The 21622-nt window shown below is 35.9% G+C and overlaps 1 protein-coding gene across 6 annotated transcripts in view; it reads right to left on the bottom strand.

Annotated features, from left to right (window-relative positions):
• The window catches only part of foxn3 (forkhead box N3), a 218413-nt gene that overhangs the window by 41420 nt on the left and 155371 nt on the right, over positions 1-21622 (bottom strand). The window lies entirely within an intron of this gene.

The following is a 21622-nucleotide window of genomic DNA, read 5'->3' as shown; positions in this document are numbered from 1 at the left end:
CAGACACACATGGTTAGGGAGAAGGTGCCTCTAATATTTGCACGCCAAGTATTAAGTCCTGTTTGTTGCAAAACTTTATTATTAACACTGTGGACTGTTATTTCCAGGGAAAAAACAATCAAAACACTTGTAAGGTTACAAAAAGGAAAAATAATCATTTGCATTTTGTAATTTTTGCGCCATGAGGCATACACGTCATTATTATAGAAACTCATTGTTTCTATGGTGACAGTATACAAAGGCAGTAACATCCAGTGAATAAAATGAAAAGAACATCTGTCCTGACAATGGCCTTGCTACCCCAAAGGCAAAACTCTCTAAAGGTGAAGTGACAGCGCATGATAGAGGAAGCTGTCTTTTTCCTAACTAAAGAAATAATTTGTACAATCCAATCTGACAGAACAATTCTGTATCAGCTCTTTTGTGTGAAATGTTAATATTCATTTTCAGAAATATACTGAAAGTAGTTTATTTTACTACATACATTTTCATTCAAATTAGTTAAAATTTTCTCACCCAATGATCCTGAAATGAGTTAAGCAGGTTTGAGAATGTTATGTTTTAATGTCACATGGAAAGCTGCTCATTTAAACCATATAATCTCAAGTAATAATTACAATTTTTTAAATATAAAGAGCTTGTTTAAAATATCTCTGATCTATTTATTTTTGAAAAATATCATGAAATATCACTAAAAATAAAAGTAAAAATATAAACACTGGAAAACAAAGAAAGGAATATGATAGAATTAAGTGGTGTCGGTTATAAATGTATTGCTATGTTTGTATAACTGCATCATCTGTCATGTTAATTTTATGATTTTTCTGCAGTAAGTTCTCCTGGTGGGTGGCTTGCTACTGCTGTGGTTGCTCCAAGGATCCAGAGTTCTAGGTTTGAATTTCATGCCCTGTTGAAGACTGCTTATTCTCAATCCAAGATCTGGGCTGGTAACTTGAAGGTTGCTGATTCGAATCACTGCAGTGACAGAAGGAATGCTACTCCATTTGAGCAAGGTCCTTAACCTGCGATTGCTCCAAGGGTACTGTACAAATAGCTGACCCCGTGCTCAGACCCCAATACTGTCTGGAGAGTAAGCTGGGGTATGCAACAAATTCCTAATACAAGAAATTGCATATGGCGAATAAAGGATGACAAAATCACTAAAAAAAATAAAGACATGAACTGGATTAAAAGATATTGAGAATATTACATTACTTTTTTGTAGTCAGTGGTAGCAAAGTACACAATATAAACAAAGGTATTGTATCATTACACACTTCTCTATGATCAATTATTGATTTGATGTCTAAGAAAAATGTATTTATTATTCTGCAAAATACTCACAAAGTTCAACTGGTTTATAAAAATCAAAACAAACAAACTTTTCTCAGAAAATATTATGGGTGGAAAAACAACGGATATAAAAGAATGGAATAAACCTCAGCATGTGTTTAGATTATGTTTGAAAAAAATACATCAGTTTAAAATACCACTACTGTGTAAGTAATTAAAATTTATCACAAAGGTCTTAAATATTCCTTTAGAACTGATGAATCTCCCAAACTCTACAAAATATTTGTGATCACAGCACAGCAGTGTGCAGCTTTTCAGCTACTGAGACACTTTTTCTGTGTTAAACAATTCTATTTGAAATACATCATATTTAAAATTTTTGAGTTTTTAATTGTAATTTAATAAAAAAAATCTAAACAGTTAAATTCTGAAATACTACTTTTTCCCATCACTGCTTGTATTATTATGTAAAGTACGTGAAGTTCAGTTCTATTGTGTGAATGTCTAAATAACTTATCACACTACACAGCTTTTCAACAGTTTTTAATCATAGCCTTCAACTACATAATGTTAAACGCAGATAGTAATAGTACCCACACCTGTGATCATCAGTTGCGTAATCCGTTCCCAGTGACTCAGTCATACTACTCTGTGGTTTGGCACATGTTTGATTTTGTTTTAAGTTGGCAGGGCAGGCTGTGCAAAAGTGAACAACCAGCGAGTACTCATGTGAAGTACAATGCATAAAACTCTGCTGCAAGAAAAGAAGAAAAACAGGTGATCTTGGCCGTGTAAACATAACAGAGGTTTACCTGTCCAATGTGTTGTGCTTGTCATACCACAAAAGAATGGGAAAAAGAAAAAGACAGGCAAAGAATGCGGCTGAGCTTACCATACCTTTAAAACATTCATACAAAAACCAGCAATCCTGTCAAAGTGTGGTGAGCTTGGGATACATTGAAAATTTGTAACTGTGCTTAAAAGTCGTGAGGCAGTTTTGTAACAGTTTTATTTTCATTTGGGAAACAGGAAATGAATGAAAGATTATGTCACCATAAACATTTATTGCCTAAGTAAATCTGTAACTGTTTTGTAACATGTTCATTTTTACCAGTTAGCAGCATTTAAAGTAATATTTTCAGAATACCATTAATTTATAATTTTATATATTTACTTATATTTTATGCCTTATGAATAAATGTATACATATAGTTTAAATATATGATCAATATGTATATTTTTTATATTTTATATACACACACACAGAATGTATATGCATTTGTATATATAAATAAAAGCACAGCTAAGCATTACACGTTTTCTAAGTAAACCATGCTAAAAAAAGCATTCTTCATTCCAGAAAGGTATGGACTGTGTGGTTGTACAAATGCTCAATATCATCTTTCCCTCATTGGGAGCATAATGTTTATTTTACAGCAAGTATGGACTGTCATCATTCCGTACACAACTTGCCTAAAAAGCCTCTCATGGCACATGGGAGAACCAATATAAAATCTCTGCAGGGAGTTAGGCTCTCTGCTGCTTATGATGGTCTCTTTGTATAACCGTCTCAAGTGTATTAATAGACTGGGACAGATGAATTTGGTAACAGTATCATTGCAAAATAACTTTGCCCAATTCAAGGTTTAAATCTTAATCTTTCACTTTTCCATGGCTAATTTCTTCTAGTGAGAGTTAAAACAGTAAAATACATCCTTACCAATTAAAATAAGGTTGCTGAAAGTCTACTTTAGTTACTAAATTCTGATTCTACATGTTTGAAATCAAATATAGGAAGAGAAAGACTACAGAAGTGTGTTTTAGAATACTGCAAGTTTTAAAACAGTGGAAAATACAGCAGGAGGTTTGACACTGTATGGTCCAAAAGGAGCTCAAAAAGAGAAACATGTAAAACACACTGTCAATAAAAATGTTTCTCTAGACAAAAAAAAACAAAACACCTCAGACCTAATCTATGTATGTTCAAAAACAATATCAGCTTAAACCAAAAAATCCTTGATAAGCTTACACTTTAGACCACTTTGCATCCAGTTAAACAAAGATTTAAGGAACAATGCTAACTAAAATAATTTTTTATTATTACTAGGGGGCTTTGCTCAACAGTCCCCCAGTCTGCGGTACGTCTCTGCCGCTCGCAAACAAAAAAACTTTTAAGTCTCGCGAATAGGCCTCTTAATTGAGAAGAAATGCTACTTTTCCCTGATGGCAACACAAATTAGACAATCTACAGGTCTCTGACTTGTACCGCTATCCCCGGTATAAGCCAAACAATATCTACATATTTCTGTCATATCACCTATGTCCATATATTTGATATCTTTTTGCTTTTACCTTTTTGTCAATATCGCATTGAATTTTGATTCCGTGTTTGGAATAACATCGTGACAACACAATGTATAACTGCCCATGAGTGAATATCGATTCTCTCTCTCTACACAAACTGTGTCTGACAATAGCATTCACACAAATGAGAACTGATTGAACTGTGTGCGTGGTTGTAAATGTTTTAGATGTGGGCAGGACTTTCCAAATCTTTTTGCTTATATAAAGTCTTGTCTCGTGGGGCTTGACATTTTTTCTTGCGGAATTTCACTTTCACTAAACAAGCAATCTTTTAATTCTCGCGGATACGCCTCTTCATTGATATGAAATACTACTTTTCCCTGATGAAAACATGGATTAGACTATCTACAAGACTCCGACTTAAAGTTTAAATCTGAATAATATAATAATCGCTAATGCGATCTTTACTATCACTTTTTTGAGACTTTCGAATTTTCGCACTTCCATTATCTCTAACCTGCTCTGCATGTGTATCTTGCCAACATTTTTGAATTATTTACGATGTTCTACTTTGTCATCTCCCCTTTTCTTTTATTTCCGGCCTTGGGGGTGGTTAAATCTCTTGGCACAAAGTCTCATCTCACAGGACAGGGAAGTGTCTCTCTTCACAAGATCACGTCTTGTCGTAGGATAAAAAGGCTTGTTCCCCAAGATTTTGTTATTATAATAGAGAGACATATACTGAAATGATAAGTTCCGAAGGATATACAGAAACATGCATACAAATAGTCACAAATACTTTAAACGAGCATTTCTGTGGGCCACAATTTAAACCAGTAACTTCCTCTGAAAATGTACCTACAAACACTTTAACTAAATTCCTTTCTCATAAAATTTTATGTATAGAAAAATAAAGTTAGATGAAAAGGCTTTGGACAACTTCATTCATTTTTCCATCTTTAGAATGAACGGTAGATTTACTTTAATCCTACCAAAATCGAATGAATACCTTAGTGACCAAATAACACCAATGACATGTACTTATCTCACTGACTGGTATTACTTACCACCTAAAACCACACAATACTGTACCTGTAAATGGCTGTCTCCCACGAGTGTGAAGAAATAACATTTTATTTCCCTATGTGGCAAAATACTTCAGCTCTGTTGTATTAAAGGGTTTGTCTTGGATAATTTGTTTATTTAATTCAGGCCCAGTTACAATACTTATGTTGGGTTTAGGTCTAAATGTTTCATTTTGCAATTACATGTTACAAACTAAGGCTCACTAGGCCATGGTCTTCTTGTCTTTTTAAACTACACTTCAAATTTAGCTCAACAGCCAATTGTTCATCCGGAAAACTATGATTGAAAGGATATTTAATTTCTCCTTCAAATAAGGCAAACTATCTAGGTCCTAAGACAGCAAAGCATCTACTAAACCATGGCACTACCAATACTATGCACAAAGATGGAAGGAGTACCTTACTGTGGAATACAGTGTTTGTTTTTTGCCAGTTAACAATGTACTGACCCTACACATTTCCTTTGGCCACTCAAGGATAATCTCTAGCCTTTTTGGGAAACTTAGGATGACCATCGGACTTTACTGAAAACTACTGAAACCTGTTTTGTGATTATTTTTACATTTTTTTTCTCTTTTTGCTGATGATGGAATTACTTAGAAATGGGTTAGATAGAGCTACTGTATAGAAGGGGAGACGCAGGTCTTGTGGTACTTTTAGGAACATTTGCTTATGTCCAAAGTCATCTTGGTTTCAAAACCGTTGCCTCCATGCACAGTTCAGTGTGGACCAAGAGCCTCACACAGACATGTGACATGACTATAGAATCTGATAGGCAAGAATTACACTGATAAAATGAGACCTCAAGTTTGTAAGATAATAGTGCCAATCCTGGCCAAATCAGCCAAGACTATTTGGGAAACAACATACATAACTGACCTTAACTCCCTGTAAGAAAACTGCTTGAGTTAAAGACCACCTTAACTCTACTATCAAGAGGCATATGCTGTAGCATTATTGTTTCTAAAATAAGTATCAAAATATTGCATATTTCGTTCACATATGTACTTGTTATTATTCTTATACATGCATTAGGAATGGGCAGTGTTGCCCTAAAATCCATATCACAGTATAACAGAAACTTCTGACAGTTTCACTAGATACTGGTATAATGTACTTTTAATATGGAAGCTTTTTTTAAGCAAATAACAAATGTGCAGTAATAGGATATATTCTTAGACTAACAAAATAATACATGTTTATAATAAACAAAGTTTAAAAAAATGAATGTAGTGTTGATTGTTTCATTTAATAATTATGTTTATTGATTATTTTAGAATAATTGGCACCTTAGACAACGGCACCTGTGTCTAGGGATGCTCCAATCAGGTTTTTTAAGACTAACACTGATCACCGATTTCAAGTTACTGGATCGGCCAATACCAATTGTGATTTTTTTTCTTTATCCCTATAAAAAAACATTTAAAATAATCTCGTTTGATCAGCCAAACAGAAGCATTATTTTTTATATTAAAGTGTACCTATGTGAAATAAGGCTTAATAAAAAAAAGAAGAACTTTTCACCAATTCTCAAACAAAAATATATACAATAAGAACAAAAGCATTGGGACACACCTCTTTATTATTGAATTCAGGTATTTCAAATATGACCCATTGCTACAGTTGTGTAAAATCAAGCAGCTAGCCATGCAGTCTCCATTTACAAACATTTGTGAAACAAAAAGGGTCGTTCTGAAGAGCTCTGTGACTAAGCGTGGTATTGTGATAAGACGCCACCTTTGCAATAAGACAGTTTGTGAAATTTCATCCCTGGTGGATATTCCACGGTCAACTATAAGTGGTATTATTGGAAAGTAGAAGCGTTTAGGAACAACAGCAACTAAGCCATGCAACGGAAGACCACGTAAAATCACAGAGCAGGGTGAACGACTGCTAAGGTGCATGCTGCTGATTCTATAGCTGAAGAATTCCAAACTTCCACTGGCATTAATGTAAGCACAAAAACTGTATGGCAGGAGCTTCATGGAATGGGTTTCCATGGCCAAGCAGCTACATGCAAGCCTCACATCACCGAGTCCAATGCCAAGAGTCAGATGGAGTGGTGTAAAGCATAACGCCACTGGACTGCGGAGCAGTGGGAGTGACGAATCAAGCTTCTCTGTTTGGCAGTCACATGGATGAGTCATACATACACCACACACACACACACACACACACACCATGCACAGCTTTAAAGAGTTTGTTTAAATGGAACTATCCTAAATTCGTTTGATATTCATTAACAGTACAGATATAATGTTTGAATTTTTTATATTTAGTATTAGTTTAAAGTAGAATTTTTCAGATGCTGGACAGAAAATATCAAAGAATAAATTTAGAATGTGCACAAGTGAAAATAAATCAGGAAGATCAAGATACATCATTCTTTATAAACCCTATGCTGAAATAGCCTCAAGATTATAACACCCATTTGTTGTTATACTGTGGGATCCCCATATCTGCTACACAATAAAACTCAAGCCTTGCATTGTATTTTGATATTTATGAATTCCAATACTAGTTTAAGAGATAGTTGGGAAATTACTTGATGGATATAACATTACTTTAAAGCTTTTGATAAGTGTTAGAATGTATATGTTTTCTATTGTATTACAGAAAAAGGACAATATTATTCACTTCAATAAATGATTGTACTTTAATAAAAAGCCACTGAATGGAATTTCTGTTTTTGACCTGGTATCAAAAGGTATCAATTATCATAAAATTTCACTGGTATTGGTATCAAGTACAAAGTCTGGTATCAAGACATCCGTAGATCTGACTACTAAGTTTAACTGTAAATTTCATTTTTTTATCAAGTTTGGCTTTGAGATGTACACATAATTTCCTGAATTTAGGCCTTGTCTAAGGAATTTAATCTTTTCCTAAACATGGAAGAGGGCAGATCCTGGAAAGACTTTTAATGATGAAATTCTAGCAATAATAAAAGGTAGACTGATATCACATTCATCAAGGCCAGAATATGTTACTAATTTATGTATATCTCTACACTTAATTCTTATTACCAGACAAGTTTAACAATTTCAATCTTTTAGATATATGCTATAAAGTTTTAAGGCACCTTTTTCAGTAACCATGTACTCTAATAGCACAGATTTTTTTTAATAATTTAAAGCAAGGTAATAAACAGGCCTATTCTATATTCTTATTTATTGTAGGGGGTATTACTTAATTCTCCAGTGAATAATCTGGTTAAAATCAAACACCATTTGAGTGCACAGTCACAGACGTAAACTTCCAAAGAACAATATTAAATTTGTAATATCTGACCTTTTTTGTAATTATAACAACGTTATCATAGCAACTAACAATAATGCATGCATATGTTCGAAAAGTCATTGTTACTCTAAAATAATCAAAAAGAGACACAGACCAATATAGTTAAAGGTGAGACAGAGAAATAAGATTGAGAACTTCTCAGTAAATGTCTTATTAATAGGGTGATGTGCTTTGTCCTTTGAAGCACTGAAACACTAAAATTTTATTTTGGTATTTAAAAATGTAGCAAGTGAGGTCATCCCTGGTGTAGACTTGCTAAATAGTCGCTTCTTTTAAATCATGTGTCGATGTTTATATGCTGCAACTGTTATTTGCACAGGCAGCTCTCCCAACATCCCATAGTCCCATATGGCCAACTGTAGATGCTCGTAAGATGCAACCCAGTATGACTCTGAACTGTTTGCACCAGTTAGAAAATTGACATCTGTGAAGTGCCAGCTGTACTTACTTATAACAAACTTAAGCAAGGTATTAATATACACTTTTTTAATGTATTCTTTTGATATGGGAATGGCAAGGGGAGGGAGGGAGACTGTAGGATTTATTCATTTGGACATACAGCAATTGTGAACCACTTATTCTCAAAAAATACAAATCCTTACCAAAAAGTACTAATACAATGGCTTCAAAATATTAATTCCCTATAAATAAATTCCAGAAATAATTAATATAGTTGAATGAAATTTGTAGTCTGCTGCTGCATTAATAAACCTGCTTAAAGGATAAGTTCAGTATTTTTCAAGTCAAAGTTATTTCTTCATAATCTTGGTATATATTAATTTGCCAAATTAAATTTTGTTCAAAGTAGAGCATTTTTTAACACATCTCTCTATTATAAAAAAAAAAAATTCTGGGAGGGAGACTAGGGAGACCAGATGCGATCTTCTCGGAATACAATTTGATGCCCTGCGAGAGACTTTAATGTCACACGAAGACAATTTGATGTTCCGTGAGAGATACTTTAACATCCCACGAGATAAGGCAGTGAGACAACATTTAAAACAAGTTCACGGATATCTTACTAAGCATTTGTTGGCATTCTTTAGGTAGACTGACATCATGTGCTCCCAGCTCTTAAAATGACGACATGCAACAAGCAGCAGCAGGAAGCCAGCAGATGATCCGACTGCTTCGTCCTGCTGCGTCACCCCAAACAACACGAGCAGCAGAGACGCGAAGTGGAAAAAGGACAGCTGCTGTACAGGCTTTGAAATAATCGATGCAGAGCATGACAAGCAGAAAATGCAGCTCGCCAGAACCAACAAGCCAGCAGACGATCCGACAGCAACTCCTCAGCATGTGTTCAGCCGCCCCTTCATAACGCGAGTGGCAGAGACACGACATGGCAAAAGTACAGCTGCTGTACAGGCTTTTAAATGATCAACATTCAGCTCTCCATCAGCAGCAGCAGAAATACAGCAGATGATCACGGCATCTCCTTAGCGTGAGTTTAGCCGCTCCCCCCTTCACAACACGAGCAGCGTTATAAGTCCTACAAGAAAGATTTAACCACGCCCAGTGCCGGAAATAAAGGACAAGTATTGTTTTTAGAAAAAGTTTTAAAGTAAAAGTAAAAATAATGCATATGTAACAATTCCCATGAAAATAACTATTTTCTATTGAGAACTAGTACAATTAACAGAAAAAAGACACACTTACCTTCACTCACAGTCTTTCACTATTTGGAAGCTTACTTCCATCACTCAAAAATGTTTTATTGTGTAAATTTTCAAGCATATTGTCTTCTCTTGCTGTTATCATCACACACATGTGCTTCGGCATTAAAGCAAGAGAAACGCACAGCATGCATATATTGTACACTCAAGTGACAAGAACTGATAGACATATTTAGTTTTAATCAGGTTGAGGTTTGGTAAGTTTAGTACAGCTGCTTTAAAATATGCAAAATAGCAGTGCACAGCCATCATTTATGCCACACAGTGCCTGGATCTACATGCAGTTTGCACATTCTCCACATGTGCTTACGGATTGACTGGTACAAGTGTCTGCGAGTCTACAGACTTAAAAACTTTGTCCTCAGTTCTTTTATTACCATATACTCATTAGGAATGACTCGTACACGTACACTCTGGCCTTTTAATTTTCTCACTTATTTTTTTTATTTTGCTACTGTAGAGTTTTGATTGGCCATGTGAACTTAGCCTGAGATTGCATCAATATCTAGGTGGTTTGGCTATTTGAAAAACCTATGGCTTTTCTTAAAAAAAAAAAAAAAGCAACGTGGTGCAAACGGTTCATTTAAGATTTATTGTTATGTGTACAAAGATCAGTTAAACTCATACTGTATGTGCATTCTTAATCATCACACTGTCATTCAGCACGACTCTTGCTTCATGTGCTATACAGAATAACAAAACAGAATGTAAGAGGTGAAAAATAGTCACTGTTTAGGGAAACTAATCATATGATTTGAGTGTATGTCTGTCTGTCTGTTAAAAGTCAAAGCAGAACATTACCAATGAGCAAACAGAATTGCAGAGACTCAACTAGCTTAATATATAGCCTGAAGACTCTGAAATTTGGTGAGTGGGGTTCAAAACCAAGTAGTCAAGCAAGCAAGAAATGCATCCTTATCTCAAAAAAAGGGTACCAAGAATCGATGATAAAATGGATTGTTTCCGGGTTACTTTTGTGGTCACAAGCATGCCTCAAAACAAATATGAAGGCACATTTGTCTTACACTGAAATATGTGAAGCTTCAAAATGGACATTTTAAGTAAGTTTAAAGACTTTTGCTTTCATGTTGGACTCCAGTGTCCCTTACCTCCATTATAAAGCAGAACACCATGCGAGGTATTTTTTTTAATTTATTAAAAGTGATTCACTTTAGAATGCAATTTCTTGTGGTAAATAAATATATACCATGACCGTGAAGAAATAATTGATTTGGAAAAAATACTAGACTTATCCTTTAAATCCAATTTATGGTTGCATTGGCAGGAATTTATTACAGTAGCATTGTATATAAAACTGACAGCACATTACATGACTTTTAGTCAGAAGAACTGTCATACCTGACAACTGCATTTGCTAGATCTTGTTGTCTTGAGGTGCCAGATTACATGACTAGGTGTCTCAGGGATGACAAATTACATGACTCTTGTGACATTCCAGTACAGTTTCAAATTTCAAAGGTATCACAGGCTCTCTGCATTCTGACTACCAATTAGTGTGCTCCCTGACAGTGCCAATCTCTGTATGGATGCTTTCTAGGCATGGTAATTTTACCCACAATCACCTCTTTTTACAATCTGTTGTGGTATGACAAACATGAGACATCAGAAAGATGAACCTCTCTTCCATTTTTGTGGTACAAATTCCTTATTCCTTGTGGCTACATTGTATGAATTGTAGTTTCGAGTGTACATTTGGTTAGGGTTACCAACAAAATATTGGTCTAAAAGGTGGTGTCAGATAAAGAACAATCTATAAGTGAATCTCATGAATGATCTAATCAAAATTAAGAGACTGCCGCTAAGAATTGGGATGCTGGAATCCACTAGTAGGAGTGGCTACTGCAAAGAGATTTCCTTTCCAATACTTAGAAGTATTCTTCAATGGTTTAAAATACAGTAAACTATGAGAAAAATGCACCTTTGTGTGGCCCACAAGCAAAAAACACACCTTTAGTATCCTAAGATTTTAGGCAGGTCTAAGTTCATATTTTCCAATATGGACTACACTCTTTAAAAGTAAACGTTTATCACTGAACACAGACAACATGTAAATGTTTTGTTATTTTCATTCCCCATCTATTTAATAATTCTATGCTCAAATGATATGCTCCTTCCAGCATAATTTATTATAAAATCTCCTAATAAGCTCAAATAATCATTTCTGTATCATTGGACTAATTGCCTTTACTAGTGACCCTCTGGTTTCTATTCTTCAGAAACAAGATACTTCATGACAATAACACATCCGTTGCTAGGAACTGTAGTTGCAGATCAGAGGATTACGCAGCAAGAAACAAAATGACTTTAGTATAAACATTTCACTTGATGTCCAAAAAAATAATGGGGTTACTCACTCACCAGATAGCTGGTCTCCTCAACATTGTGCTCTCAAAGCATGGATGCATTGTGTACTTTAATTTCCAATTCTATAATGGTATAAAAGAGGCAAGTAATTTTTTCTGCTTTGAAAATGCAGCAGGACTCTCCAACTTTATTAAGTAAAACCATGCAAGATTTTTAAGTAATAGACAGGGTACCTGCAATCATACATCAGGTACAACCCAGTAATTCTTCACATACCACCTGTGGTACACATGTTGCAGGTTGAGAACCACGGTTCTAGATAATACTAAAAATTTGCATAATTTATTCTCTAATAATGTTGTGATAGGGAAGTGATTTATGTGGGAAGAAGCACAGGGATCTCAGTATGATATTTTCATATACAGTTAGGTTTATCCATTGTTGCACACAGCACAATGCATTTGCTGTTACAACACACTGCAAAAGACAGTCACCCATTATGCGGTAATTACTATCACAAGTGGCAGCTACAGTTACTTTTACTGTCACCACATGATGTTAGGTGTTTGAAAGGTCCTGCTGTGGACCATGTGTGCAGCCATTTCTCACTTAACAATACTTCTGCAGGGATATTACATGATAAGAGTTCATGAACAGTTCTTAGGGGTGGGGGTCGACTTGTTCTCAATCCTTTTTTTTGTAAAAATTGATCGATTTGTATGGAATGATTACAATAAAATTAATTAAAAAAAAAAAAAGTTTGTGAACAATACAGTATCTTGGAATGTTTAAGGTATCTTTATATATCTGGGCAATCTGAACTCTGAAAAGTTTTCTGGAAGTCACCAATAGTTGGCAAAACAAAGGACAGTCAAGGCTGAGCATCACTTATTTAGTGGTAACTCACTTTAAATTACTATTTTGCTCATACAGATTACCGAACACAGGCAGATGGTACTGTAAAATATCCTATAGGGACATCTTTTTTTGAAACAAATGCACATACTGTACATTCTAAAACCCCACTTGAACCAGTTGAGGATCATAGGGAATAGCAGGCTATGCTAGGTACATTGAGCACAAACCTGGAAATAACCCTACACATAGTGCAAATCTGTTATAGGACACGCACAGGCAGAAAATCACTTAACAACAATGGGATCAGCATATATTTACCAATTAACCTAATAGGCAGGATGAAATAACAAGGCTAGTATGTCATGGTATTCACATTACATATAGTTAGCTCTGCACAGACTCTGTTGCTTGCATGGAATGTTTCAGAGGAAGTAAAGGGCCGCTATCAGTTGCTATAACTGGTAGCTTCCATGACCCACACAGTCATTACAAGTCATCGTGTTATTCTACCTCATTCTCTCAGGATTCTTTCAGCCTAATGCATTCTCTCTGGAATCTATATTGCTTAAATATTTATTCTAATTTTTTCAGCAAATATACCCAATCAGGATAAGGCAAATAGCTGGGTCATGCTGTAATAGGAATACATGTACATAATTACCTACCGTATTTTTCGGACCATAAGATGCACTTTTTTAACCTCAAAAGTGGGGGGAAAATGAGGGTGCGTCTTATGTTCCGAATGCTGTCCAGCAAGGCTGTTGTAAAAGGATATTTGTTTGCCTGTGGTGTCCCATGCACTGTCGCCCGCTGCTGCGTTCGCTTACTGACGCTTACAATTTACAGTTCAGGTGCTGGAGGTGATGTCAGCCCTCCCCGTCCCTCATAGCCACAGCCGCTCAATCAGCAATGCCATACGGACGGGCGCTGAGGGAATGCTCGCCCACCACTCTTGGACACACCAAACCAATCAGGTGATGGAGGTGATGTTAGCCCTCCCCGCCCCTCATAGCCACAGTCGCTCAATCAGCGATGCCGTACGGACAGGAGCTGAAGCAATGCCCGCCCACCACTCTCAGACACGTCACTGCGTCAAATGACACAAAAGGAGATGGGATAGCGTCCGCCAAGAGTAGGAGTCAGATGACCTCGATGGCAATGATGGCGCAAAGGAGGGAGGGGGAAAGGACTTAATGTACCGGTACCTGGGAAAATAAAAGATTATTAAAACCATGACAGCCTGTGACAGTCATCTCCCTTTCTCCGTCCGCCTGCTTCTTACTTAACCGAAAAACACAGAAACATATGCTAATATATTCACAGACATTTTCCCTAAAATTAATTGTCACCTGAAAATAGGGTCAGGAGAACAACTTCAAGTATTAATTGTAGAGGATCTTGGAAAGGTTAATAACTTGTGTACTCTTCCTTTGATATCTATACTAATAAAAGGCAAAGCCCTCACTGACTGACTGATTGACTGACTGACTCATTGACTCGTGTAGTTTGAAGGCTGAAATTCGGCAGGCTCATTCCTTACAGATTACTTACAAAAGTTGGGCAGGTTTCATTTTAAAATTCTACGCATAATGGTCATAACTGGAACCTATTTTTGTCCATATACTCTAATAGACTGCAGCTCGATGGCCGTGGGAGGCGGAATTGCGTGTTGCATCATCACGCCTCCCACGTAATTGAGTGCCTGTCCATATAAGATAAATATTCGCGGGTGAAGGACTGTGCTTAGCATATTGATGAGTAAAAATATCTGAATCACAAACTGATGTTGATTATATTTTGTCCATTAATACTTATTAAATAATTCCAAATAGTCTGTCCGCTTCCTTTCATAGCTTTTCCGATGGTTGTGCTGCTCCCAGGCATGTATTTTCGTATTAAAGCATTTAACCAAATCACATTTCAGCCATCATTTATTGCCAGGCAGAGAGGCCTTCACAATCTGTTGTGCAGGCACTCTAACACAGAATAAATGTCGAATAAATATCGATGAACCTGTTGCTTCAACCAATCAGATTTTGAGTTGGTGTCAGTGGGGCCCTCTAGCAGGCGTACGGCAATGTCACCATATTCAGACCCATTGATTGGATAGAAGCTGATATGAGGAACTCTACGAGGCCACTGAACGCACTGCAAGCGCTCCGAGCGCAAGATCCTCGCGTGCACTACGGCCAACTCCATGGCAGGATTCTGGATATATATTTGCCAGACACAGACCACATTTCAAGACCACAAAAACCTGATGTTTGTCACACTCCTCGAACCCCAGAAGTTTCGGGAATACAAGAAAAATTTCCCGCATGCAGCCTTCTCCAGTTTAACACAAGAGCCACGGAGCAGTTTTTGATCTGTCTCGGCTAAAAACAGAACTGACTGTAATGTATGCCATGGATGATTTTGCAGAAAAATCTCACACTGATCTCCTTGACTTCCTTAATCAGAAAAATCTGAATGAGAGCATGGGGCAGCTGTTCACATCGGTAATACGACAAAGCAAGTTTGACTTTCAGCATTAGCTTCGATGGCGATTGAAAGGGACTTTTGATGGAACTGAAGCACACGGATAATCCATACGATAGAGTAACTAAACTTATTTTGAGGAAAGGATGGATTTTGTTTACAAATAATCTGAATTTTTGGTGAGTAAAATGTTGCGATTTTCCTCAATAATATTGCAAGTTTATGAGTTATTATTGATGTTTTTTATGTGTGTCGCGGCTGTGGCTGCAGTAGAAAGGAACTTGCTCACCTCTGGATTGTCTATTCAATAAAGGCATTTATTGTGGCTACAGGAGTTATCTATCTGCGATGCAGCGGCTCTTTATACTGTATTTCTGCATATTAAGATGGTTTTTATAACCATTAATTAGTTTTTAAGGGCGGGTCAATTCAGACGGAGCACTACTGAAGGCCTAGGTGTGAGATGCACAGTCTGCCAATGGACCAGCTGATACGTAAATTTCATAAACATTACAACCTGAAAATAAACAAAACTGTAGAGAGGTTCACATTATACTTCTCCCAGTGCGTCTCTCTAAATCCTCTGTGTGAGAACATTATCATAAGGCTTAATAATCTTATTATTCTATGTGCACCGAACTGTCCTTATTACAAAGTCTTCCTTGCTTTACCGCTGGCTGCTTCTTTCCATTCAACTTCCTAGCTCTTTATTTAAACACTTTTCCTTCTTAATTTTCAGCTCCTTCGATGTCTTCTCCCTTTTTGTTCAAAATACGCGCTTCCTTGCTTTTTTTCAGTCAGCTCCCCTTACGTCACACCATGGTATGTTTAGCACAAGTTAATACCGGGAATGCCTGTTAAACATCTTACATTCACGAGTAGCGATTTGCGTGGTGAACACTTCGATGAATGAAACCGGTTATCTTTACAACGGTTGACAAACACGGAATGTAACTTCATAACAACACGTCCTCCAAATACGAACCTGATTGAAAGAAATAATGATAATCAAATCCTTGATGACAGCAACACTCATAACAGTCACAAAACAATTACATTGACAATCAGGTTATGTTATTTTTCATAACTTCTTTAACACACTACTTCTCCGCTGCGAAGCGCAGGTATTTTGCTAGTAAATACATATATAGTTCTTTTGCTTTCATGTACTGTCTTATTGCTTAAAGGAATAAAATTTTAATAAAAATTATATTTATTATATGTGACTTAGACCTCTGCAAAACAGTGTTATACATAACTTGTGAGTTTTGTCGCCTCAATTAAACTATGTGTTATTGTACAAATTCAGCTAAACTAGAAGGGCTTCAGAATATGATATACTGTATGTACTGTAAATTATATAATGGAGCACTGTTTAGTATAAATTAATTTCATAAAGTGAACAAAGAAAATCTACCTCATGAACAAAAGATCAATGCACTGTTTCCTTTTCTAATGGTTTTCTTAAATAAAGAAGGGCATATAAAATGCGCCTTTAGGGGAATACTCCTGTTACTGAAAACTTAAATCTCCTTTTTAACACCTATAAAAATGCTACAGTTTCAATGTGGAAGGGATTGTTAGTATTATAGAAAATGACCTTGGATAATCTATAACATTAAAATCTGTGCAGGAGAATGCTGAGTATTTCCGTTTTAGCTTGGAATTAACTTTTCCATATTCCACTGTAGCCACTTTATGTAAGGTAGCTCCACATTTCTATAACAAACAGTTTTCACAAATGTTAAGAGTGTTGCACTCTGCTAATTTTTTTTTACCGTATGCAGAAAAGAAATGCTTTTCTTGTGGGGGTGGAGATCACCATAATAAAGTATTTAGCAATCAAACGTTTAGAAAAAACAGCCTCCCCCTCAAATGTGGTAGTCTTTTTAAAACATGAAAAAGAGGTGCCACAATGCTGTATATCTTTAAAGCCACTTGAACGCAATAATTGTATTTCCCAAAACTACAGCTTCAGGCAAATACATTTAATTATACTACACAAAGACTAAATTTTTCACAGCACACTATGGTACATTACGAAACTGTGAAATTTCAATCCCTACTGCAATATTACTGACAGCACTGTAATCAAAAGGAACAGGTGTGTCTCCAAAATATCAACAAGAGAATGAAATGAAAAGTTTGATAACTGAGAAATTATATACAGGTTTATTTTAAAACCCAAATATATATGTCTGGTATCATTCTTTTCAGAATTTATCGAACTTTAATGTGATGTTGTTAGATTTTCAGATTCTTATTCCATTTTTAAATTATAAAGTAACAAATATCAAGAACTCACATCCTGCGAGACGAGACTTTGTGCCAAGAGATTTAACCACGCCCGGGGACAGAAATAAAAGACAACAAGTAGAGCAGCTGCTGTACAGGCTTTTAAATGTTCAAAGCGCCGTGTGAAATGGAGATAATGTGGCATGGCAGCATAGCAAGCCAGCAGCTGATTGAGCAAAGAGGGAGAGAAAAAAAAAAAATTGTTTCCCATTGTATCACCGTTTAAGAGGGGGTTTCGGAGGAATGACCGTGTCTCCTTGGGGTGCATTTAGTTGTTCCCCCCCTTCACAACACCAGCAGCAGAGACGCAAAGTGGCTAGCGCGTAGCAAAGGCCGGGGGGTGGGGTTTTTGGCGAGAGAAGTGAGCAGGGGCGAACCCCCTAGTGTATTTATATATATATATATATATATATATATATATATATATATATATATATATATATATACACACACACACACATCTGAAATGAGGGATTTTAAAAAGACACAAAAATACTCAATTGACATAATTACATCACATGCTCATGCTTAACCTGATTGTTTAACTGCTGCACGGATTGCTTACCGGTCATGCTTTATTCGCTTATTTTTCTATAGGAAGGATTAAGCATTAAAAACTAAACAAACAATAATGCAAGCAAAATATTTCTCAGTATAACCTTTTTAAAGCACTGCTAAATATTTCAGCCCCTCAGTAATGTTATGTTTTTTTTTTGAAAGTAAAAACAAACATTCTACACAAATCTATTATTGAAACTATCTACATTTAAGTTTGAATTTGTATCACTTCCAGGATTTAACTAGATAACACATCAAACTATTTTCGATTTCATACATGTCACAGCACCTACTTAATTATTTTTGTCTTAAATTGATAGAAGATTCAATTATTTCAGCATAAAAATGAGCTGCCCATATTTGAATCATGTGACCACTTTTACCAATTAGCAATTCCATTAAGATAGCTGGCTGCTTCATTTTGTAACACTTTGTTATTCCAACTTATTTGCAAGTGAAAAAAACATTATCACATTGTCTACATATGCAAAAAAAAATATATATATATATATCACAGCTTGACAGCTATACAAACTGATATATTCTTTTGACTAGAAATCTTTTAAGAAAGCACAGTAAGAATTAAAGACTTAAAGACTTTTCAAGGATTTCAATATGGAAGAGCACGCATATATTGTGTTGGAATATTTTTATTACTGGTCTTTAAAGGGCTGCCTGTACATCTTAGCACTATTGAACCTTGAAAAGTAAGATGTAAGGAGATCTAAAATATCACAGGAATCAGAAGACTTTAGGCAGCAAACACATTTTTTTAATATTTTATTTTATATACATACATACGCATATACACACACACAAATACTGCACAAATAAATAAAAACATTTTTTTCCAGATGCCAGATGCAAAATAAGATTGTAAATATGAACCAACAAATGACTCTAACCACAATCTTGTATACACAGCTTCGCTAATTTATAAAATTCATGTTTCTCTGAGATGCAGCGAACAATGATTGTGGCTGTTTGCTTACACAATTACATCGCTGTTGTGTGCACCTTTGCACTGAATCTTGAAGCCATACGTTTGGGGTTTTTACTCCCACATTTCCAAAGAGGTGCTTGTTAGGTTAACTGGTGAATCCAAATTAGCTCAGGGTAGGTCATGACACAGACATGACTCCCAGTCCAGGGCTGTTTCCTGCCTTGCACTCAGGATTGGTAATGCCAGGATAAGCCCCAACCACCACAGGCTTGAAATTATGCTTTAAAATGTTATGCTACTTTATTTGGGATAAATTAATTGAATCCATGCATTATCCTTTATAAAAAGAATATATTTTAAAGTCTTTGTACAATAAAAATAATTTTGCCTGTTAGTATATCAAATGAAAAAAAAAAGTGGAGACTGAAATTTTTTCAGAAATACGTAACTGTGTCGATTTTTAAATAAATTCATGTTGATTTATTTCACTTTACTAGCTAACCTTAAACCAGGCTCTCATATACAGTACAGCATAAAGTAAAACCACAGAGAGCTTCAATATGTTATCCAATCATTGTCAGGATGCTGGGACAGTGCCTGTTTTCAAAAATGCACACACTCGTTGAAGCCTGGCAGATCAATAAATGTATGGCAGAGATTTTGTGATTGATTGACCAAATTTCACATTGCTTCCAGTTACATTTTTCTGGATTTCTACTTTCAGTTTCATTTGTTTGGCAAAGCAGTAAGAAATACAGTCTTCCCACTTTAAGGCTGAACTTTTTTGGAGGATAAGAGAGATATCCAAAAAAAGGAAAGTCAGTTGAATTATAAGTTTAATTTTAAAACAACCATCAGTATGTCTGTGGGTAAGACTGAGGTTATCTGTCTGTGAATTTATTTATCATTTAAGTATGTCAATTTTTGCTATTTCTATCATTAAAGAATGAGAAGAAACAAGTCATAGTGTGAAGAATGTTCACTATAGATTACAGATCTTTGGCGCCACAAACAAAAATGTACACCTAATAGGTCCACAACTGACTTGCATCAACAACTCATTGTTAAAAATGGCCAAGGACATGTCAATAACTTACAGAAAAAACACAGTGATTAACAAGAAATTAAACACTTTAAAACAGATACTGAAGTCATATCTGACAGTGAGTAAAATAAGAATAATTAACACGGGACAATCGAGGAAAAAGAAAGCAGGGTATAAAATGATGCGAGTAAAAGTAAGAATATACAGAACTATACAGTAAAGGTGTGCAAATGTAGTTCTAATGATAAGACAAATAAATGACTTTTTCTTATTTATAAGTGAGGAACATGTGATAGATAGATAGATAGATAGATAGATAGATAGATAGATAGATAGATAGATAGATAGATAGATAGATAGATAGATAGATACTTTATTAATCCCAAGGGGAAATTCACATAATCCAGCAGCAGTATACTGATACAAAGAAACAATATTAAATTAAATAGTAATAAAAATGAAGAAAAAAAAAATAGTTTAAGAGTTGGATTTTCTTTAATTCACAGCACAGTATCTAGAACAACGCACACTGTAGAAACACACCATTTTATAAAACTGTACATTTGATGACTAGATAATGTAACATATTTTGAATTTGTTTCAAACTCTTGAAATTAAAAAAAAAAAAAACCTTCTCTGTATATAGAGTTAAATACAGGTACACAAGTAATTACTATAAAAGAGAAATATGCTGCTTTATTAGTATGCTTTGAATATACATTACAAAGAAATAAAAAAAAGAATTGAACAGTCAGATCAGGTCAGGTTGGGGAGAATGCACTGGTATGGCGCATTACCGCACCCACCAGACGACGAAACAGCTCGGGATCCTGGTTGGCAATCCCCCAGGCAGACATGCGGTCCAGCCTTATTCTCGAGAAATGACCATCTACTTGCTGTAGCCAGATGTTATGTGGTTGTGTCCTTGGCCTGTTCCAGCCACTCTCAACAATGAGGATCTAGAGGCACATGGCCATAGAGCCATAACTGATGCTCCCTCACAATGCAGGTAATGTGCCTCATTTTGGGCACTGTGAGCAACTACTTATTCGACACAGTCATTCTAGCGGAACCCAAGGATCCTCTGAAGAGACACAGTGCCAAAGGGGTCCAGTCTTTGCCTCAGGTCACTGTATAACATTCATGTTTCCCAACCATATAGTAAAACAGGAAGCATCAGGACTCTAAAGACCTGGACCTTCATCCTTCTGCATAGATATCAGGAGTGCCACACACCCCTTTTCCAGCGACCAAAGACAGGAATGTCACTGCCGAGGTAAATAAACATCTCAACAAAGGCGACACTTTTTCCGCAGACAGACACACTGCTGATGGCTGTGCCTAAGAGGTCATTAAAGGCTTGGATCTTGGTTTTTATCAGTACACTTGCAAGCCCAGGCACTGAGACTCCTCACTCAGTCTCTTGCAAGCCCCAATCAGAGCCTCCATTGACTCTGTGAAG

Source organism: Polypterus senegalus, chromosome 18 (genome assembly GCF_016835505.1).
Source record: "Polypterus senegalus isolate Bchr_013 chromosome 18, ASM1683550v1, whole genome shotgun sequence".
Classification (NCBI taxonomy): Eukaryota; Metazoa; Chordata; class Cladistia; order Polypteriformes; family Polypteridae; genus Polypterus; species Polypterus senegalus.
The sequence above is the reverse complement of the archived record's forward strand: the minus strand, read 5'-3'. Positions and strand labels throughout refer to the sequence as shown.